Here is a 24467-nt window from a genome sequence, read left to right as displayed (position 1 = left end):
GGTCCTGCTGTTTCTGCTATCTGAAGCCCAAGGTAATCCCGGTTCTTCTTTAGATACCAGTTGAAATTTTCATTTGATTATTGTACTTGCATGTTGTGTCATGTCTCTGAATGGATTATGTTGCAAGACCCCCTATTTTTCCGTATTTCCATGTTGTCCATGTGTTGTAATGATCCGAATTTTTAGGCGAGGTAATCCTCAGTACTTGTATGATTGACATAAGGTGAACTGTTTTTCGTGTGAGCATATTGTATTGGATGAAATAACTGTTTGAATCAGAGTGTATCCAACCTACTGAATTCAAAGATCACGACATTTCTAAATCATAATCATATATAAAGGTGGAATAAATCTTTGTTGTGGTGTTGAAGAAATAAATAACAAAACGTATAATTATCCATGGATATTCGTAATCAGATACAAATTGGATTTGAATTCAGTTTGCCAGGTCCCAGGGCTAACTTGAATGCTAATTCTCCCAAGTTTTGAACGAAGCGGCTAAACACCCACTATAATTTGTGGGCTGCCCGAAGCAAGTGTTTGCGAGATGGAAATTACTGTCTACCCCTGACACTTGACATCCTTATCGACCGGATTTACACTGCTGTCGCTAGGGGCAGACTAGTAACTTCAATCAGACGTGACACGACGGCCTCTGAGCCCATTCACACACGGTGGGCGCCAAACATGGGCAGCAAAACACATTTGATTCAAGCTCGTCCGAAAGACATGTGTCTCTTCCTCCATTTCCCCATTCATACACGGTGGGCGGCAAAACAAACTCTCCTCGTCCGAAATCAATGTAGGCTAATATTTTAAATAGGGGCAGATGTGTAACTTCCATCAGACGTGACACAACCGCCCTACCTGTCAGCCCCTTCATACACCGTGGGCGCCAACCATGGGCGGCAAAACACCCTCTCCTCGCCCGAAATAGTTACTGGCAAATATTTGGGAGATGCGAGATTACCGTCCTATCCCCAACCGACGTGATGTCCGAAATTTTAAACGGGGGATAAGTTCGTAACTTTCCCCCATTTCAGAGAAGCGCGTCCCAAAGTTTGAGATCCCCCCTCGATTTCCCCATTCATACACTGTCGGCGGCACGGCAACCTCCGCACTGCGGCCAGCCTCCTCCGTCCGCCACCCCATCCCCCACCTTGCCGGAGCCGCTACCCCTACCCCGTCGTCCACTGCAAGAGATGGACGTCTCTCATCCATGGCGCTAGACCAGGATCCTTTCATCGCCTCCTCTCGTGCCATCGGCGCCATCGTCCACCTTGCTGTTGCCGCTCCTACGACCGCCTCGTCCACGGCAACAGGATATATCCCCCGACCCGGCCGTCTGTTGTCTACAGTCTTCTTCCCCGCCACCGACAGCCATCACACCCGCAGCACCCTCAACGTATCAGCATAGGCCTACACGGCGTCGCAAGAGAGGTGGTACTCTTCCATATGTGCTTAAGTTATTGATCTCACCCGGAAAATAGATTGTAATTTGTTTACTGTACTTTTCTTGTCCGTACCAAATCGTAGTGGATAGTTAAAAGCAAACATTGGTTGCAAAGTAGCTTTGTCCGGTTTGCACCTTCAGATCCGCCATGGCACGGGCACTATACTCGTAAAGCTTATGGTTTCCCGCCTTTATATTCACTACCATCATCGTGGGTGCTTCGTGTCGTGCTAGCACTGCTCCTCAAGACCTCAACCCAAAGCTTACGTGTTGAAATATGAATCTGATATGATGCTCATATCACTAAAATAGAGAATGTTTAATTGGCCACCTAATGTTCCTATATTCGTTTCGAAAAGCATGTGCGCCACCGACTGGTCAAGCTAGTTCCACTTTCCTAATTTTTCTCTTGATGCTTAGGGTTTTCCCCTTTTATCTACTCTACTATGATCTGCGTAGGTGCTTTCTGTCGTACTAGCATTACTCAACCCTTCAAGCTAAACAACACAACACTCAGAATTTGAAAGCTTAGTTGTTAAAATATGATTGTGATATGATACTGATATTAGTTAACCGACACATTTAATTGGTTAGCTAAAGGTCCCACTTGAGTTTCCAAATGCATGTCACAGAGACAGCATAATTGCATTTCTTTGTCACTTGTTGACCGTACTTTCTTATCCATACCAAATCTTAGTTGTTATTTCAAAGCAAACATCGGTTGCTAACTACCTTTTGCACGGTTTGCAGCTTCAGATCTGCCATCCCACTGCCACGGTCAACACTGTACTATCATGCTTATGTTTTCCCCATTTTATGATGAACACAATCAGCCTACGTGGTTTGTGTCGTAATAGCACTGCTCCACCCATCGAGCTAAACAAGCTTAGTTGTACAAATTCATATCTGATATTATTGCTGATATTAGTAAAACTGAGAGATGTTTAATTGGTGAGCTAAATGTTCCTACTTTAGTTTCGAAATGCATGTGAGCCACATATAGAGAGACCGGAAAGAATAGTATTTCTCTGTGCGCTCTGGTTCATCATGGGTGGCCAACCGACATTGTATTGAAATACTTGTAATATCTTCAATCTTGTTGCTCTTTTGCTCTTCTTTAAGATGATACTCTTCTCTTGCGGTCGACTGGTCTGGTCGAGTTGTTCTCCCTTAGTATATTTTGAATCTGTCAGGTCAGGTTGACTTGTTCTTATTTACTATATGTTGAAGCTATCATCTGCGAAGTGTCATCACTTCTGGAGCTCTCATATTTTGAGTAGTAGGCCATATTATATTAATGCACACAACAAATTACAGCATGCATGGCATCTTTTAAAAGAATTGCAAAGATAGCACAAAGGGGTTTATAGGGAGGCAGTATTGGATTAGAATCACTTCTGCATTACAAAGAAAATCTCACTTGTTTTTATGTTTTCATGCATGTCAGATATTGAACATTATCAAAATGAATATGAGAATGGGAGCACGAGAGGAATATTACGGACCGATCCACTGGCTAACAAACTTGGCATGGTGGAGGATGGCCTATCTTATTCACCCATCAAGGTGCTTGCTCTAGCTTTGCAAAGTTGTATTGGTCGCACATATTTTGCATCTGACCTCTTGCATTACTTTTACTTTGTTACACCATCTGCTTAGTTTAAGCATCATATATGATTATATGCCATACCTATCCATTTTTTGTACCTATTCCATGTGTTGTCACACTATGTTTATCTAGTCAAATGTTGTTCTTTCGTAATAGATGTCCAAAAGGAAGAGGGTGAGTGCAGATCCTCAAGGAGTACAAACTAGGTATTTGGAAAAGGTAGTGATACCTGTTAAATCAGATAGATCAGCAGTCACAGAAAACACTGGCCCAACTGTACCTCACTTTACCCCTACTCCAGTGGCCCAACCCCTATTAGAACTACTGGGAGCCCAAGCGTCAGGTACTGTCTATGATATCAATTCAAAATTTGAACTCCTAAATTTCTGCTTGTGCCTTACCTTCTCTCTTGTATGAAAACTAATTTCAGATGAATCTCCTTGCTCAAAGGATCATACGATCTCAAAACAATAATGGGCTCTGCATTGTTCTTGTCAGTACCTCTCTCCCTTTTGCCTTGTAACGCTGTACTTAATTAATTGCTATTTTATTATGTATCATCAGTCTGCACCTGAGCTTCATTATCCTCTGTTTCTTCCAATATTATTTGATCTATATTTACTCTTTGCAAAATGTAGAATAATGGCAAACGCTTATAAAGAATTTTCTTTGGGGAATTTATTGAATTATCCTTCCATCAACATGGAGAAGGGCTTTGTCCAGCCCGTGTTAACATGTAATGTAAGTTCATCCTTCTCAAGCCTTCAAACTTTGTTCTGTATAGATTTGGATAGGCATCATTTCCTCCACCGCTGTTTGCTTTGCTGTTTACATCTGATTGGATGTTTGCAACAACTACCAGTTTCAAATTGTAGTTGTAAAAACATGTTCCTTATGCAGAACAGATCCATTTATTTTCTTATATAATTGTGAAACCTGTTACGTGTCTCCTTGTTTCTCTTTCAGAGTCGTATCTCTTACGCCAGGCAGAACTTTAGGGAAGATAGTGAGCCAAACCATCTTGTGGACAGCGAGATGACCCCAAGGTCCTGTCTTGATGAAGACAGTGAGTTGAAGCTACTCACCAGCAGGTGTGAGACAACCTCTGTGCAGTCGTTGCCTCAATCAGTTCGACTTCTTCAGTCTCAACTTAAAGCGGAAAGGCTTGCTTCAGCTCAGCTCCGACTTGAAGTCAGAGAAGCAATGAAAATGTCAGAGGACTGCCGTGCGCACCGTCATGCCTTAAATCTAGTGTTGATGCATCTATCATTGACACAACTAAGGTCTACTCAGCTTCTTCAGCTGTTTGGGGGGCCTTTCCTGGCGAGGCCTAGTGCCTTCTGAAGTGCTCTTAGTTTTGTGTATTCTTTTGTCGGCGCGTTTATTTGCACTGGTGGCGAATTTTGATGCCCAGTGGATGTAATATGTGATAGCCGTGATAGCCTATCGTAAGTTGCTTGCTTATTTATTTCCTTGTTGTCTTGTTTATTTGTTTGCTTGTAGTCATTGCAGTTCTTTTTCCGCGGTTTGCTAGTGGCTGCAATAACCTATTTTCTAAAACTAGGCTACAATAACCATGGGCTAATATTTACTGTAGTGACACTGGGCCTCCTACGGGCCATAGAAACAGTGGGCCTTCTACGGGTCATAGAAACAATGGGCCTTCTACGGGCTGTACAAACAATGAGCCTTCTACGGGCCATATCATCAATGGGCCTTATACGGGCAGTATGATAACATGGGCCAATAACAGGCCGCATTATGGCCATAAACGGGCTAGAGTTGGAATTGTCCGTTCATGGGCCGACCATAACGGGCCATCGTTAATAGGCCGTATTTCATGATGCTATGAAAACGACCCAACGTATTAACGGACCACAAACGGGCTGACTATAACCACAGGCTGAATTTGGCCCACAAGCAGAAAATGACAGTAACGAGCGTAAGTAAACGAATGCTGTAAATGAGCCCAAGAATAAATGGGCTTCGAGAAGGCCGAAAGATAGCATGGGCTGGAAATGGCCCAACGGAATAACGGACCGTTAATGGGTATAAAGTGATACACTGTTCATTACGGGCCAGTTTCACCATGGGACGTTAATGGGTGTAAAGTGATACACTATTCATTACAGGCCAGTTTCACCACGGGCCGTTAATATGCCAAGAGTTACATAGGGCCTCATATGGGCCAAAAGACGTCATGGGCCATACATTTGCCAGAAGTGAAAACGGGCTGGAATCATATTGGGTGGCCGAGATGACGCTACTGGGCCTAATTCGGATAGGACATAACGTGCCTTGGGTTAGCGGGCTGTAAATGGGTTATATGCGAACAGGCCGTTAACAGGCTTTCCATGGGCCGGCCCGCCACATTTTGACCAACTCAAACGGGCCGGCCTTTTCACAGGAATGGGCCTCTGTTGGGCCGTGCCATAGGTCGACATATCATAGGCGCCTGCCGTCTAATGAGTGGATGACATCTATCCCAACGATGAGCACACACGTGTTTCCTCCAGCCAATGATGATTTTACACGTGGAAAATCCCCATTGGTCGGGGCTGTTAACGGGTTATCGGATCCAAAACCCGACCCGATAGCTTAACGGTGTTCCGTTATGGTGGATGCCACTTGTCGGTCACCCTTGACGAAAGCACTTCTGTGACGCACGATTTATCGTCATGGAAGTGGACACTTCCGTGATGATAATTTTGGTAATGTCATGGAACACTTCTACGACAGCATAGGTACGACTATCTTGATTCTGTCATAAAATTGTCATGGATGTACATGCATGACAAAAAACGCGACCTACTATGACAAACACGTATCATCATGGAGGTGTATTTTTTGTAGTGAAAATGGCAGCCCTAACAACTCTTATGACCCGCTTTTGCGCGGGCGAGGACAGTTGGTTGGCCCATAGTGGCACCAGCGACCCAGGCACACTCAAAATCAGGGATGGCAATGGGAAGCCGCGATGCAATAAAAACAAGCGTCGAAATAATGAAGATAGCCCAGACAACACATCAGTAAACGCCGGATTCAGGGGCTCTAGACCCGGTCGACGGAAAAAGCCATTTAAAGGCAACAGAGATGGACCGTCTAGCCTAAATAAAATTCTAGACAGATCCTGTCAGATTCATGGCACCCCAGAGAGACCTGCGAATCACACCAGTAGAGAATGCTGGGTCTTCAAGCAGGTCGGCAAGCTAAACGCCGAACACAAGGGGAGGGAGCCGCCAAGTGAAGACGAGGACGAACCTCGCCATCCGAACACTAGGGGACGAGGACGAACCAAAGAGGAAGCGCAAACGCGCACTCCGAGACGTATACGCTGTAGAACCACTCGCCCCCAAATTTAATCCATGGTTGGCCTGCCCGATCACTTTCGATCGCAGGGATCATCCGACTAGTATCCGACATGGAGGTTCGGCCGCCTTGGTGCTCGACCCAATAATTGACGGATACCATCTCACCCGAGTCCTCATGGACAACGACAGTACTCTTAATCTGATATATCAGGACACTGTCCGCAAGATGGGGATAGACCAATCAAGAATCAACCAAAGTAGTACTACCTTTAAAGGAGTAATACCAGGTGTAGAGGCCCGCTACACGGGCTCTTTGACATTAGAGGTTGTATTCGGTTCTCCCGACAACTTTCAAAGCGAAGAACTAATCTTTGACATCGCTCCGTTCCGGAGCGGCTATCATGCACTACTCAGAAGAACGACCATCGCGCGTTTCAACGTAGTACCGCATTACGCTTATCTCAAACTTAAGACGTCTGGTCCATGCGGCGTCATCACTATCAGCGGAAACACAAAGCATTCTCTCTTCACGCGGAAGACTACGTGGCGGCTCTAGCAGCCGAACCACTGAACGACCTCTCCAACCCGAGTAACTGATCGGTCTTCGAGACCATGGACACGGCTAGATGTGTCCGGCGCACCACTAGTTACAACAGCCTAGATAAACCTGAGCTTGATTAATGGCTAGGCCCCCATATGTGGTGCTAGGGGCTACCCGCATGCAAAAGGCTCATTGTTCGGCCCGACCGTATTTACACTCAAGAGATCGAATTTTCACGGTTCATTAAGATTGACCGACTTCATGCACGGTCACACCAGATTCTTTCACCTGGGTTTTTTCTTTCTTTCTACAGATGACCATCGTGCTATACCCTTCCAGGATACAGCACAACAGAGACAAAGGCGTAGACGTGCAACATGGCCCCATTCCAAGGTTTCTTTTTAGATTAAGACCCTGTGTAAACCTTTTTTATTGTCTCTTGTTGGCCCACACCCTCCTGGTACTTAAAATGACCAAGAGGGATACCGGCGTTATTGGCAAGCTTGTTATTCGCTGATGTAAAATAGACGTTACAAGGGCAGCAACCAATGCGTTTTTGGGATCTATGCTCTCACCACAGCCGCTCTTTCGTCACGCCAGATTAATGAACGTACCTGGAAATTCAGGGCTCATTATTGAGGGCGGTACTCAGCCCAATATATGTTGTAAAGTCTGAATACCTTCGGGAGTGTTTGGCGTCGCGAGTTTGCCCTTATATGCATCAGCTCTGAATCATGTCTTTGGTCAATAGTTGGGTTTGACCGGCTCCCATGTTTTGCTACCTTACATTCCGCTACATCAGCTAAGGTGGCACTGGGAGAACTACTGCGATTGTGCCCTGGTTCAGCCGGATGAGCACCTCACTAGAGAAAGCCAAAAAACTGACTGTCATGATAAAGCGAGAGACTGGTCAACCACTCGATGACTCAGCGGAATCTTTGCGATTCCTCCGCATTAATGATGGACCGGTTTTCCAGTCACGTATGTACACGCACCGTATTCGGATGAACGCGGACATACCAGGGGCTAGATAGTAGCCCCACCGTCAAACTCCTATGGCTATGTGAAAGTGTTAAAGCTATATAGTACGATTGCCTCGTTCGCCGAGCCACCACCTCCTTAACGAACCAAGATGTTGGATCAAGTGTGATTATGCGCTTTGTCGAACACCCCCGCATTATATGCGAGGGGGCTGAAGCCGACGACTGCAAACTTTCAGGTTATATACATATGTACATAAGCGGCCGCACAGGAGGCACTACAATACTTTATGGGCAAAAGTATAAATTTAGCCTTTATTATCACAAGCATTGTTCTTTAAATCAAAATAGATGTCATTCAAACATGGTATTCTTTGAGCACTGAGCCTCTATTAAACAGGCACCTTCTAAGACTTCTTCAAAATAGTGCTCGGGCGAGTCCTGACCCCCGGGCGGACCCCTGGTTGCCATATCGGTGGCCTCCATCTTCACGCAATATGTCTTAACATGGGAAAGGGCCATCCGCGCACCCTCTATGCATGCCGACCTCTTGATAGCGTCGATATGCAGCCCAACACGAATAAATCATTGCACCAAACCAAAATAACTATCCGGATTTGGTTCCTTCGGCCACAGGTGATCCACGACGGCCTTCATAGCAAGCCCGGATAACCTATGGACCTCGGCCCATTCGGCCATTTGCTCATTCAACAGCAGCGGACGCCTCGGAGCACTGAACTGCGACCAGAAGAATCTTTCCTCCTCATGATCTTCTCGATCTTTGAAATACTGTGTCGCATCAGCAGCACTCTTTGCCAAATCGAAGTATGCATCTGAAGAACACCACAATTGATTAAGAGGGGTATACTTCGGATCGCCGAATTTCATTCAAAATAAAAAGGGCTTCCCAGCTGCGATATCACTGGCTTGCTGAAGCTCCTCCCACGCCGCTCTGATTTTAGAGCGAGTTTCCTTTGCTGCTTGTAAGGCCTTCTTTAGGTCAGCCATTTTCGTTTGGTTTTTCCTTTCGAGAAGCTCATATCGGCTGGCGGCATTTTGTAGCTCAAGAGCCATGTTGGCTATTTTATCCTCACTTTGGCGATGAGCAGCCTGTCCGGCTTTTAGTTCTTCAGCTGCCTTCATGGTGGCCGCATTGCTTCTCCTGGCTTCTTCCTTGGCCCGGGCAAGCTCTGCCTGAAGGGTCTCCACGGCGGCAGCTCCATCTGCAGTCAAAGCATATTATAAATCCTAGCATCATGCTCTTATTAATATTTGCTAACAACCGAAATATACATACCCTGTGCCTCGTCGAGCCGCTTGTTCCCAAGCGTGATATCCGCATCCGCCAAGTCAAGTTGCCGCCTCAGTTCGGCAAATTCCACAGTCTGGTCAGCCACTGGATCTATAGCCGCCTGCGTACAAAATCAGCACTATTATTACCTGAGACTATGATCCTCTGCTCGCATCGTCTGGATGGAAACCAGAGTCGCAGGGTATACTATCTATACAAAGTAAACCTTGCGTGTACTTACAATCAAAATATATATATATATCACTTTGGGTACCTCAAAGCCTCTTAGCAGGCTCGTAAAAGATTCATTCAACCCGCTTTTTGCAGATGAAATCCTCTCCACCATCGGACCCATTATGGTACGATGTGCCTCTGAGATAGCCGCTTGCTATAGAAGACCCATCAATGTGTCTAGTTGTACATCGGACAATCCCGGGCTTTTTCTGTTGGTCTCTCTAGGAGCTGAAAACCCTAGACTTTGGACGGCCGAAGAGTTACCTTCTGGTCTTTGCGGATCGGGAGAGATCCTCCGGGACGAGACCTCAGGGTCGACTGCCTCAGGTAGAGAAGTAGAAGGAGGCGTTTCGCTCTCCATCATCTCCGGAAGAAGATCCCCCGAAGACGAACACTGTTGAGGGAGGCTATGAGCCGAACTGCAAAACATATGTATCGATCGTTATTCTTAGGAAAAGAACATGGTAGGTTCACTAAACACCTTTGTTCACTTACGGCTCGGTTAGCGGCTGGCCCCTTGAGGGCGTTGTGCAACAATGTTGCCCTTCGGGGCGGGGCCCCTTGATGAAGGTTTCCTCCCTCGTTTGGAGACCTCTGCTTCCAAGTCTTCAGGGGCGGTGCTTTTCTCCCCATGGGGAGAGGGGATGCTGGATTCTCCTCCCCTTTCATCCTTCGACATGGGGGTACTAATTTTCTCTGTTAGGATGTGTAACGTACCTCCAGCATGAAGTCCGCTTTAGGCTTCCCCATTCCTCTCCTTATCCTCCCCTGATGTAACTTGATAAGGTGCGTGAGCCAGCATCCTGGTCAGTACAGGATCCGGTGAATCTTCGGGAAGAGGGGCCGAACACCTGATCATCTCCGCCTTTCTTATCTAGTCCTGACTGAGGGTAGTTTTTCAGAGTAATGTTGTCACAAATATAATGACAGAATGTTCAGTCGCGGAATTGCTTACCTGGGTATCTGGACAGTTGCAGTTGATACCCGCATCCTCTGTGGTGACCGGACACTTTATTCGTGATCCGAAAAATAATTCATACATTCCTTCAAGCGTCCTGCCGAAGATGTGCTGGACAGTTCGCGGTCCTTCCGGGTTGAACTCCCACATACGGAGAGGTCGACGTTGGCACGGCAAGACCTGACGAACTAGCATTACTTGAATTACTTTGACAAGACTAGTATCCTTCTTGAGGAGATCCCGAATGCGGCTTTGCAATGTCCGCACGTCATCAATCGATCCCCAGTCCAGCCCCTTCTTAGCCCATGATGCAAGCTGTGGCAAAGGGGAAGAGCGGAAGGCCGGGGCGGCCACCCACTTTCTACCTTGGGGTGCCGTGATATAAAACCACTCCCGTTGCCATAGGTCGAAAACTTCCGGGAAGGAACCCTTTGGCCATAAAGCATCGACGCCTTTGCTTATTATAGCACCTCCACACTCCGCGTGTCGCCCGTTGATCATCTTCGGCTTCACATTGGAGGTCTTGAGCCATAAGCCGAAGTGTGGGGTAATGCGGAGGAAGGCCTCACACACCACGATGAACGCCGAGATGTGAAGGAAGGAATCTGGGGCTAGATCATGAAAATATAGCCCGTAATAGAACATGAGCCCTCTAACAAAGGGATGAATACCGAAGCCTAGTACTTGAAGGAAGTGGGAGATGAACACGACACTCTCGTTGGGTTTGGGAGTAGGGATAACATGTCCTTGAGCGGGAAGCCTGTGAAGGATTTCGGTGGTCAGATACCTAGCCTCCCTAAGCTTCTTGATGTCCTCCTCTGTGATGGAAGAGGCCATCCACCAGCCTTGAAGGTTGGATCCAGACATGGTTGAAGGTCCGGAGCGCTTGGACTAAACTTTGGGTGTTGGAACTCGAGGTGGGAGAAGGGAAGGATCAGGCGTTGAAAGAAAATCACAGGTCTTGACCTCTTTATAAAGGGGATGAATGTCAAGCATTCTCCGCGCGGCCCTTTGGAACTTGCCTAAACCGAGGAGTCATACTAACGGCACGGTTAGGTTACCCATGCCCGTATTGATGAGAATCCCGTGATAAGGGGAACACGATCTCTGCTTCGAGAAGACGTGCCAATAAAATCGCCTCGCAAAGCGTGTAGTGGTAGTTGGAAAATGGTTTGAATAATAACCGGGCCGCGACGTGATGTCACGCTAGGTAAAAGTTGTCAGCAGATTAGACTCGTGGAGTATTGCGCTCTCTACGGTAGTATGTGGAATTTGTTTTGCAGAGCCAGACACGGTTCTTGTGTTAAAGATCTACTTTGGAGTATTCGGAGAAGGAACCCGCCTTGCAATGCCGAAGTCAATCTGTGCGCTGGACTCATCGTCATTGAAGCCTGGTTTAGGGGCTACTGAGAGAGTCCTGGATTAGGGGGTCCTCAAACAGCCGGACTATATGCTTATGCCAGACTGTTGGACTATGAAGATACAAGATCGAAGACTTCGTCCTATGTCCGGGTAGGACTCTCCTTTGCGTGGAAGGCAAGCTTGGAGATTCGGATATGTAGATTTCGTTCTCTATAACTGTGTAACCCTAGCCCCCTCCGGTGTCTATATAAACCGGAGGGTTTAGTCCGTAGGACAACAACAATCAGAATCATAGGTTAGCTTCTAGGGTTAGCCTCTACGATCTCGTGGTAGATCAACTCTTGTAATACTCATATCATCAAGATCAATCAAGCAGGAAGTAGGGTATTACCTAGAGAGGGCCCGAACCTGGGTAATAATTGTGTCCCCCGCCTCCTGTTACCATTAGCCTTAGACGCACAGTTTGGGACCCCCTACCCGAGATCCGCTGGTTTTGACACCGACAACGGGTAACAAGCAATGAAAGTAAATAAGGTGCAGCAAGGTGGCCCAATCCTTTTTGTAGCAAAGGACAAGCCTGGACAAATTCTTATAATGAGAAAAGCGCTCCCGAGGACACATGGGAATTATCGTCAAGCTAGTTTTCATCACGCTCATATGATTTGTGTTCGTTACTTTGATAATTTGATATGTGGGTGGACCGGTGCTTGGGTACTGCCCTTTCTTCGACAAGCATCCCACTTATGATTAACCCCTATTGCAAGCATCCACAACTACAAAAGAAATATTAAGGTAAACCTAACCATAGCATGAAACTAGTGGATCCAAATCAGCCCCTTACGAAGCAACGCATAAACTAGGGTTTAAGCTTCTGTCATTCTAGCAACCCATCATCTACTTAATACTTCCCAATGCCTTCCTCTAGGCCCAAATAATGGTGAAGTGTCATGTAGTCGACGTTCACATAACACCATTAGAGGAGAGACAACATACATCTCATCAAAATATCAAACGAATACCAAATTCACATGACTACTAATAGCAAGACTTCACCCATGTCCTCAAGAACAAACGTAACTACTCACAAAGCATATTCATGTTCAAGATTAGAAGAGTATTAATATGCATTAAGGATCTGAACATATGATCTTCCACCAAATAAACCAACTAGCATCAACTACAAGGAGTAATCAACACTACTAGCAACCCACAGGTACCAATCTGAGGTTTGGGTACAAAGATTGGATACAAGAGATGAACTAGGGTTTGAGAGGAGATGGTACTGGTGAAGATGTTGATGGAGATTGACCCCCTCCCGATGAGAGGATCGTTGGTGATGACGATGGTGATGATTTCCCCCTCCCGGAGGGAAGTTTCCCCGGCAGAACAGCTCCGCCGGAGCCCTAGATTTGTACCGCCAAGGTTCCGCCTCGTGGTTGCGGAGTTTCATCTCGTAAGCTTGCTTATGATTTTTTTTCCAGGGTAAGAGACTTCATATAGAAGAAGATGGGCACCGGAGGGCCACCAGGGGCCCACGAGGCAGGGGGTGCGCCCAGTAGGGGTGGGCGCGCCGCCCACCCTCGTGGCCAGGGTGTGGGCCCCCTCTAGTAATTATTTCACTCAATAATTCTTATTAATTCCAAAAATGACTTTCGTGGAGTTTCTGGACTTTTGGAGCTGTGCAGAATAGGTTTCCAATATTTGCTCCTTTTCCAGCCCAGAATACCGGCTGCCGGCACTCTCCCTCTTCATGTTAAACCTTGTAAAATAAGAGAGAATAGCCATAAGTATTGTGACATAACGTGTAATAACAATCCACAATGCAATAAATATCGATATAAAAGCATGATGCAAAATGGATGTATCAATCATACATTATTCAAGATTCTAGTTTTAGTCGTTCGTTTGACGTTCGGAAGCACGTTTCCCGGCATGGACAACTTTGATTTTCTATCATTCATGTAATAAGCACGATACCTTGGATTTTGTCTGGATTTTTGCTCGCTTACACATACATGTGTATGTGTAATGCAGTCAGACTATATGTTTCGTACCAATAAATTTTTCCTTCCCTTCATTTGTTCTAGCTTAATGTTTTTTGCTGCTGTGATCATTCTTTTCTTCCATGGAAGAGTAATTCATTTTGTTTTTACATTTGGATTTTTTGATTTTATTTTTCATTATTCAACAATAAAAAAATAAAATTTCGACAAATTCCTTTTTTTGCCTGAGAATCACCCTCGGATGTCGTGCCATTCGGCGTGGGATCCCGCGTCCGAGACAACGACAGATCCAGTCCCGGCGCAGGTGACCCGGTCGACGAGCACCAGTTGGCGCGGGGGGACGCGCCAGGTCCGGTCCCGCCTGACCGCTCAGTGGAGACAACCCGCGTGTCGGACGCAGACGGGCCACCCGTGGATCCTGCGGTGGGCGGAGTAGGTGGATCCGCCTGGGATCCTGTGCGCATGATTGCCACTGGATCTCTCGGGATCGGCGTCCTTAGGTGGATCTTCCTCGTGTCTTGCGCCAGACTCCCTTGGCGTTATGTGTTTCTTGAAATCACGTTGCACAAACTTTTGTGCTGCATTTTTGTTAGCCTTTTCCTTTTCTACATCATGAAGATCAGGATCAGTAGCACCATCAATCACATGATCAACAACTCTTTCGCCCCCTTGATCAGTAGGATTTAGAGCTCCGGTGGAAGCAAAAGAATTTCAGTGCTTTGCCGAGAACCCGCACTAGGATGCATGTCAGAGAAGGGAAAACTTTTCCAAAAGTCATATAATTTATTAGTTAATATAATATACTTAGACCTTACACAATTGAACTGGCGACAAATAAACCACAAAACATACGTAAAATTCATCACAAATCTCCTTCAGCTTCTTGATCTTATCAACGTACCCATGTTTCTGTTTGAGAAAATCTGCAATAATATACTCAAAATTTTTCTTCTCTTGCTTCAACTGGTCCCTCTCTCTCATCACTTGGTCTCTCTCTAGCACCAAACGGTCCCGGTCTTTCTCAGCCTTTGCCCTCAGGACCTGTTGTAGATTGGCACAACCATGGCCTGCCATCTTATTCTTCTCTAGCTCCTCTCTGAGATCGCTAAGTGACAATCTTGCATTGCCCAACTGCCTGAGAGCATCCTTCTTACCAGCCACCATTTTAGCAAAGTCCATTTTGAAAAATCTTAGCTCTTCCTCCGTCCTCCGCTTTTCTCCAATTAACTTGAAATTTTCTTCAGCATTCCTAACATTCTGTCTCAGCTTCTCGTCATACATGCTCCACAGTTCTATGAGGCAGAACTTCGTAGCCACTGACCACTCTGGGTCTACCCATTCCACATAGTTACATTTCACTTGTTCCTACAGTATGAAAAAAATATGATCTCAATCATATATGCACAAATGCACTACAATTACATGCAATGCACTACAAATATGGTCTCAATCATGTAAACAAAAAATGTAGCATGCAATGACACACACACGCACACACACACACACACACACACACACACACACACATATATATATGGATCAATTAACAACAAGTATATGCTATTATGGGCTAAAACAAATATTACACCGTAAAAAAGACAACATAAATACGGACTTTGTAAATGCACAAATTAATTGAAATTGTATGCAATTATGGGCAGAACATGGATTACCGCGAAGTAAATCGAGCACGAGCTAATGTAAAAATATATTTACAGTACGGAAAAACATACCTTCTGACCACATGCAAGAAAACTTCTGCGAGTGTCCAAGGAATCAAAAGAAACTAGCCTGACGCAAGGTTCTTGATGCAGACAATGAGAAGACAGATCGTGAGCAATGCCACTCCATTCATAGCAAGGGATAGTCATAGGAAGCTAAACGAAACAACAAAGATAATGCACAAATCAATGCCCTGCGTTAAAAACCGGAAATGAAGAACCCTAACCCTAAGCCTAGCACTATCTGGAGATTATATAGTAGGAGTGTACCTGCAGGCTAGTCACAGATTCGCTGTCCGAAGAAGAGCTCGACTCGTTGCTCCACGTAACCATGGCATAACGCAACCGGCGGCAAGACGTGGATCGGTGGCGGCGGCGACGGTCGCAGTGGATAGACAGAACGCGCCTGGTGATCGCGAGGGAAGAACCGCCCAGACCAGGTGGCCAGCGCGGCCCATTTAAACGGGCTGTAATCAAAATAAAAATTGTTAAATGGGCTTGGCAAAGGGAGCCACCGTGTGTCGCTCCATCTAGCAGCATCCGTCGCCCCCCGTCCATGTCATCGTGACAAGTGGACCGAGTTACAGAACAAGCCATAAAATGGTGGGTTTTTCTTTTCTGTATGCGGGGAAAATGGTGGGTTTTTTGGTACCAAGTCTATAGTCTATACCCAAGTGAGCTGGTATCTTCTATATCTAAATGGTGGTGAACCAGAGTAGTGAAAATAATAATAATAATTACCACACATAATTACATCTTCTATATCTAAACAACTAGCCCCCACTAACCTATTTATCTTAACATGCAAGTTTGCCACCTCATCATTCAACATGCATGGAGAAAGGTCCACCACAACATGCAATAAAAAAGATTCCCGCAACAACGTACACATGTTCCACGTAACCATTTCTCTATGAATATATTGCAAAACATTCCCGCAACAACGTGCGGGGTATCGTCTAGTTTTCTAATATAATATAACTCGAGTGGACAACACAAAAGATGCCATCATTACAATGGCTAAAATGCTATGCATTTTCCATCATTAAAGTCCCTAGTCACCGCCTCCTGTTTAGTCCATATATGCTACAAGCGCTATCTCAAGGTCCTGGCCTCTTGCAAGTGTCTACATCATGTATCCAGTAACACATTGTAAACACCTAACTATTAGATCACTGGATTCATCCGTACATAACTCTAGCAAGTCTTCTACTCTTCTTCGCCCACCATGTTTCTGCACATGACTACAGGAAAAGTTAATGAATGACAAGTTAAAAACAATTATAACCTACAATGCATACAAAAACTTACTTCTTATTTAGTTTGCATTTCTTGCTGCGTTTAGTGTGCCCTAGAAATTTGCATGTGCCGCATCTGATTCTGATCTCGTCATAGGAAAGTGGCCTACCATTTTTCAACATAGGGCAGTTCTCATCTACCTTAGTTGCACCTTTCGTTGACACTTTAGTAGGATCTTGAACTTCAACTATGTTGCCTTCACCATCGTCTACATATTCAATTGCACCACCTACTGAGATCAGCCATTTTCTTACTCAAATTTTCCTTTAGCTGATCATACTCATGGTTCTTAGCTATCACGACCTTCAAACTCTCGTGTAACTGATCCCACAAAGCTGGGTGTTTGCATGCTGCATGCATAGCTTCTGAAGCCAACACACTGACCTGGCTATATTTCATTCTTTCAGCTGCGCCAGTCCATCCAAATCCCAACAGATTGCTTGTGCGCCTCGCAGGCAGTCCCAACCTTGTGTCTTTCGTGAACCGCACAAGAACTAAACACTTTGGTATTCCAGATATATTCAAGTACTTCAGTACATGGAAAATGTGCTTGCAAGGTAGACCCTTTCGAATGATTCTTCTGCAGCTGCACCTTATAGTTTCTGCGGAATTTACTAGTGTGTACTCCACCCAAAAACGGCTCTTCCGGTTATTCTTCCAGGCCACGAAGTACTGTTGCGATCCGTCTCCGAGCTTTATTTCTACAATCTCCATGCCGCCAAGTTTCCTCAGATCAACTTGCAACATATAGAGGTTTGCTGGAGTGAAGACGTGAGAAGCAGCTATCTCAAGTTCCCTTGAGCTCGTAATGGGCACTGGTAATATCTGTGAGGCCGTGCAGTCATCTCGTGCCTCATTCTCATGGATACGTACAACGGCGTTCTCATAGTGCAAAATCATATCCACCAGGGTCATTTCACCGTCTAGGTGGAGGTGAAGGCATGAGTTTAGACTTTCACTCCTCTGGTTGCTTTTCATGCCAAGCCAAAAATCCCTATGTCAGATAAGCCACGGCCCACAGTCTTCTCTTCTTATACATCTGTCTCAACCATGTTACTGTTTTTTCTGACTACCATCTTTTGGAAAATGCGTGCCATCTCTCCTCAAACATGGTCGTGGACCTGCTGTAGTACAATAGAGTTCAGAACTGCTTCAAGGACTTGTGACTGAGGTGAATCTACATATTTTTTTCTATATGCCAGGTACATATACGGTGCCACATGTCTAGCAAGACTTTACGAATTCTCTTGATCATCACATCGTCGGCGTCCGTGATAACACTCATTGGCATCTTTTGACATATGGACCTCAAAAAGTCTACAGCAGTGATACGTCTCCAACGTATCTATAATTTTTGATTGTTCCATGCTATTATATTATCTTTTTTGGATGTTTAATGGGATTTATTATGCACTTTTATATTATTTTTGGGACAAACCTATTAACCGGAGGCCTAGTGCAAATTGCTGTTTTTTTGCCTATTTCAGTGTTTTGCAGAAAAGGAATATCAAACGGAGTCCAAATAGAATGAAACCTTCGGGAGAATCGTTTTTGGAACGAACGCAATCCAGGAGACTTGGAGTGGATGTCAAGGAAGCAAAGAGGCGGCCACGAGGTAGGAGGGCATAAGGACTGGAAAGAGCCTAAGCTTGGGGATGCCAAGGCACCCCAAGGTAAAATTCAAGGACAACTAAAAGCCTAATCTTGGGGATGCCCCGGAAGGCATCCCCTCTTTCGTCTTCGTCTATCGGTAACTTTACTTGAGGCTATATTTTTATTCACCACATGATATGTGTTTTGCTTGGAGCATCATGTATGATTTGAGTCTTTGCTTTTTAGTTTATCACAATCATCCTTGCTGTACACACCTTTTGGAGAGACACACATGAATCGGAATTTATTAGAATACTCTATGTGCTTCACTTATATCTTTTGGGCTAGACAATTTTGCTCTAGTGCTTCACTTATACCTATTTTTAGCACAGTGGTGGTTTTATTTTGTATAAATTATTGATCTATCATGCTTCACTTATATTATTTTGAAAGTCTTTTAGAACAGCATGGTAATTTCCTTTGGTTATAAAATTAGTCCTAATATGATGGGCATCCAAGTTGGGTAAAATAAAAACTTTCATATGGAGTGCATTAAACAGTATGATTAATTTGTTGATAATTGTTTTGAGATATAAAGGTGGTAATGTTAGAGTCATGCTAGTTGGGTAATTATGAAATTGAGAAATACTTGTGTTAAAGTTGGCAATTGTCATAGCATGCATGTATGGTGAACGTTGTGTGACAAATTTGAAGCATGGGGTGTTCTTTGATTGCATTCCTTGTGAGTGGAGGTCGGGATCGTGCGATGGTTAACTCCTACCAACCCTTCCCCTAGGAGCATGCATAGTAGTACTTTGCTTCGAGGGCTAATAAACTTTTGCAATAAGTATATGAGTTCTTTATGACTAATGTGAGTCCATGGATTATACGCACTCTTACCCTTCCGCAATTTGCTAGCCTCTACGTTACCATGCATTGCCCTTTATCACCTTGAGAGTTGTTGCAAACTTCGCCAGTGCATCCGAACCCTGTGATACAATACGCTCTATCACACATAAACCTCCTTATATCTTCCTCAAAACAGCCACCATACCTACCTATTATGGCATTTCCATAGCCATTCCGAGATATATTGTCATGCAACTTTCCACCATTTCGTTTATTATGACACGCTCCATCGTTGTCATATTTCTTTGCATGATCATATAGTTGACATCGTATTTTTGGCAAAGCCACCTTTATAATTCTTTCATACATGTCGCTCTTGATTCATTGCATATCCCGGTACACCGCCGGAGGCATTCACATAGAGTCATATTTTGTCCTAAGTATTGAGTTGTAATTCTTGAGTTGTAAATAAATAGAAGTGTGATGATTTCCATTATTAGAGCATTGTCCCATGTGAGGAAAGGATGATGGAGACTATGATTCCGCCACAAGTTGGGTTCAGACTCCAGATGAAATAAAAAAGGAAAAAAAGAGGCCAAAGAAGCCCAAATAAAAAATGAGAGAAAAAGAGAGATGGGACAATGTTACTATCCTTTTTCCACACTTGTGCTTCAAAATAGCACCATGATCTTCATGATACAGAGTTTCTTATTTTGCCACTTTCATATACTAGTGGGAATTTTTCATTATAGAACTTGCCTTGTATATTCCAATGATGGGCTTCCTCAATGCCCTAGGTCTTCGTGAGCAGGCAAGTTGCATGCACACCCACTTAGTTTCTTTTTGATGAGCTTTCATACATTTATAGCACTAGTGCATCCGTTGCATGGCAATCCCTACTCCTCGTATTGACATCAATTGATGGGCATCTCCATAGCCCGTTGATTAGCCGCGTTAATGTGAGACTTTCTTTTTTTGTTTTCTCACATAATCCCTATCATCATACTCTACTCCACCCATAGTGCTATGTCCATGGCTTACGCTCATGTATTGCGTGAGGGTTGAAAAGGCTGAAGCGCGTTAAAAAGTATGAACCAATTGCCATGCTGAAACTGGTGTTCTGCATGATGGGAGCATTTTGTGTGACGAAAATGAAGCATGGCCAAACTATATGATTTTGTAGGGATAAGCTTTCTCTATGCTATTTTGATAAGACATAAACTTTTTGGTTAGCATGCTTGAAGTATTACTATTTTTATGTCAATATTAAACTTTTATCTTGAATCTTTTGGATCTGAACATTCATGCCACAATAAAGAGAATTACATTGAAAATTATGTTAGGTAGTGAGGGAGTCCTGGACTAGGGGGTGTCCGGATAGCCGGACTATCATCATCGGCCGGACTCCAAGACTATGAAGATACAAGATTGAAGACTTCGTCCCGTGTCCGGATGGGACTTTTCTTGGCGTGGAAGGCAAGCTTGGCGATACGGATATGTAGATCTCCTACCATTGTAACCGACTCTGTGTAACCCTAGCCCTCTCCGGTGTCTATATAAACCAGGGGGTTTTAGTCCGTAGGACGAACAACCATTACAACAATCATAGCATAGGCTAGCTTCTAGGGTTTAGCCTCCTTGATCTCGTGGTAGATCCACTCTTGTACTACCCATATCATCAATATCAATCAAGCAGGAGTAGGGTTTTACCTCCATCGAGAGGGCCCGAACCTGGGTAAAAACATCGTGTCCCTTGTCTCCTGTTACCATCCGCCTAGACGCATAGTTCGGGACCCCCTACCCGAGATCCGCCGGTTTTGACACCGACAGGTAGCATTCCACATCAAAAATTTTGTTTTTATCATTTGCCTACTCGAGGATGAGCAGGAATTAAGCTTGGGGATGCTTGATACGTCTCCAATGTTTCTATAATTTTTGATTGTTCCATGCTATTATATTATCTATTTTGGATCTTTAATGGGCTTTATTATGCACTTTTATATTATTTTTGGGACTAACCTATTAACTGGAGGCCCAGTGCAAATTGCTGTTTTTTCTGCCTATTTCAGTGTTTCGCAACAAAGGAATATTAAACGGAGTCCAAACGGAATGAAACCTTCGGGAGAATAGTTTTTGGAATGAACGCAATCGAGGAGACTTGGAGTGGACATCAAGGAAGCAACGAGGCGGCCACGAGGTAGGAGGGCGCGCCCAGGGGGGTAGGCACACCCCCCACCCTCGTGGGCCCCTCGTGGCTCCACCGACCTACTTCTTTCACCTATATATACTCATATATCCTGAAAACATCCAAGAGCACCATGAAACCCTATTTCCACTGCCGCAACCTTTCGTACCCGTGAGATCCTATCTTGGGGCCTTTTCCGGCGCTCTGCCGGAGGGGGAATCGATGATGGAGGGCGTCTACATCAACACCATAGCCTCTCCGATGAACTGTGAGTAGTTTACCTGAGACCTTCGGGTCCATAGTTATTAGCTAGATGGCTTCTTCTCTCTCTTTGGATCTCAATACAAAGTTCTCCTTGATCTTCTTGGAGATATATTCGATGTAATACTTTTTGCGGTGTGTTTGTCAAGATCCGATGAATTGTGGGTTTATGATCAAGATTATCTATGAACAATATTTGAATCTCCTCTGAATTTTTTTATGCATGATTTTTTATCTTTGCAAGTCTGTTCGAATTATCAGTTTAGTTTGGCCTACTAGATTGATCTTTCTTGCAATGGGAGAAGTGCTTAGCTTTGGGTTCAATCTTGCGGTGTCCTTTCCCAGTGACAGCAGGGGCAGCAAGGCACGTCTTGTATTGTTGCCATGGAGGATAAAAAGATGGTGTTTATATCATATTGCATGAGTTTATCTCTCTACATCATGTCATCTTGCCTAATGCGTTACTATGTTCTTATGAACTTAATACTCTAGATGCATGCTGGATAGTGGTCGATGTGTGGAGTAATAGAAGTAGATGCAGAATCGTTTCGATCTACTTGTCACAGACGTGATGCCTATATACATGATCATGCCTAGATATTCTCATAACTATGCACATTTATATCAATTGCTCGACAGTAATTTGTTCACCCACCGTAATACTTATGCTCTCTTGAGAGAAGCCACTGGTGAAACCTATGGCCCCCGGGTCTATTTTCCTTCATATAAGTTTCCGATCTATTTTATCTTGCAATCTTTACTTTTCAATCTATAACATAAAAATACCAAAAATATTTATCTTATTATCTCTATCAGATCTCACTTTTGCAAGTGGCCGTGAAGGGATTGATAACCCCTTTATCGCGTAGGTTGCAAGGTCCTTATTTGTTTGTGCAGGTACGAGGGATTTGAGTGTAGCCTGCTACTGGATTGATTCCTTGGTTCTCAAAAAACTGAGGGAAATACTTACGCTACTTTGTTGCATCACCCTTTCCTCTTCAAGGGAAAACCAACACATGCTCAAGAGGTAGCAAGCAGCCACACATATGTCTCTTCGGTCTTGTCCGAAACTATGGCATAAGAAAAAACAGTGGTCTTCCGATGATTGTAAGACCAACAAAAGGAATGAATGGCATACCATACCGGTTCATCTTGTATGTGCTGTCAAATACAAGCATGTCGCCGAAGTCCTCATAGTCATGACGAGACTGGGAGTCACACCAAAACATCCTATTCATCTGTCCTTCTTTATCTGGCTTATACTCGAAAAAGAAGCTAGAATCCCTCTGTTTCCTACTGGCCATGATACCTATGGCTATGGAAGCATCACCTTTGAAAGAAGCTTCCTCTTCTCCCTGGCGCAAAGGTTGTATATTTCACGCCTGGTAAAACCAACACTGCCATACTATACATGTTTGCTGATGAAGGAATCCATCATGTCGTGAATTCTAATCCCTGCAGCTCCCATGGAAATTATCTCAGCTCTCTGGTACTCTTTGATTTATCTGTGGGACCAAAGAAAAGGTACCTCGTCCGGTCCTGCCAAGATATGGCTATGCTTGCCCTCAAAACTTTCAACATACCAAACCCCACACTTTTGGTCAAGCTTCACGGTCAGGTGCGCTTCGCAGTGGCAGCGTGTCTCGGTCTGAGCCTACGGCTATGTCCTTCGTCGGTTAGCAACCTGCTGTCACGTTTTCCTTGTTTGGAACAAACAAACCGCCTATAACGCATATGATGTGACTCGGCTTTGCTTTACCTAACCTTATTCTTTCTAATGTTGAAACCATTATCTCTAGCATAGATGTTGTAGAAATCATACGCAGCATCGTGAGACATAAAAGTCATTTGTTTTATCTGCATGAACATATCCCTCTTATCATCTGCACATGCAGTATCTTGGACATTCTTTTCCCCCTCATCTTCTGTCACCTACACAATCATAACATAGCCATGAAAACAGTTTTCTATGGTATAACATTACTTACATACAACATTGATTACATACATACCTCACTCATGATGACCGACGACTACGACTCTCCAGAATCAGGTGCAGCTAATGATCTGTCATCAAGGCCTGTCTCCGCGTCGGATTCACCGTAATAGTCGTACACATTATGACATTTGGAAATGAGCTGAAAAATATAACACAAATACATAAGTACTTATCATATAATATTCCAGGATAAATTCAATTTGCATGCCAACAAAAAATTCCACTTCCATACCTGACTAATGTAATCTTCATTCGAGATCTCCGAGTTGTTTTCCTGACCATCATCATGCTCATTGTTTCCCTTGCCATCATCATGCTCATCCATCTGTAAATTTTAAATACAAAAATATAATATTGTAGGATGCCACCAAAAAATTACAACATGATAATGCCACTCACATTAAGATCTTCCAATTCGTCACCATTCTCTGACCTATCTCCACGATCTGAATTTTCATCATCTGACCAATCTTCTATCCAGTCTTTCATCAGTTCTCCAAACTCCATGTCATACATCATATCAGTTAACTCATCGTCTGCCATTTCCTACAACAAATAATATGTATCATCACATGTGCAAACATTATAAATGCTGAAATATACAACACCTAGCACACGATCACATATGTTAAATAAACTACCCCAACCGAAGAGCGCCCAAAATGGGCATTCAGATCATGCACACAACCGACGCCAACGACCTCTGACCACCCATGGATCCTCCCCCTCTCCACACCGGTCATCAGCGTTAAGGTACGTCAACCCTAGTAAGGAAGATGCCCACGGCACCAGTACATGATCACTTTGGATCGCGAGAA

The sequence above is a fragment of the Triticum aestivum genome, chromosome 4B (assembly GCF_018294505.1).
Source record: "Triticum aestivum cultivar Chinese Spring chromosome 4B, IWGSC CS RefSeq v2.1, whole genome shotgun sequence".
Taxonomy (NCBI): domain Eukaryota; kingdom Viridiplantae; phylum Streptophyta; class Magnoliopsida; order Poales; family Poaceae; genus Triticum; species Triticum aestivum.
This window is presented reverse-complemented; position numbering follows the sequence as displayed.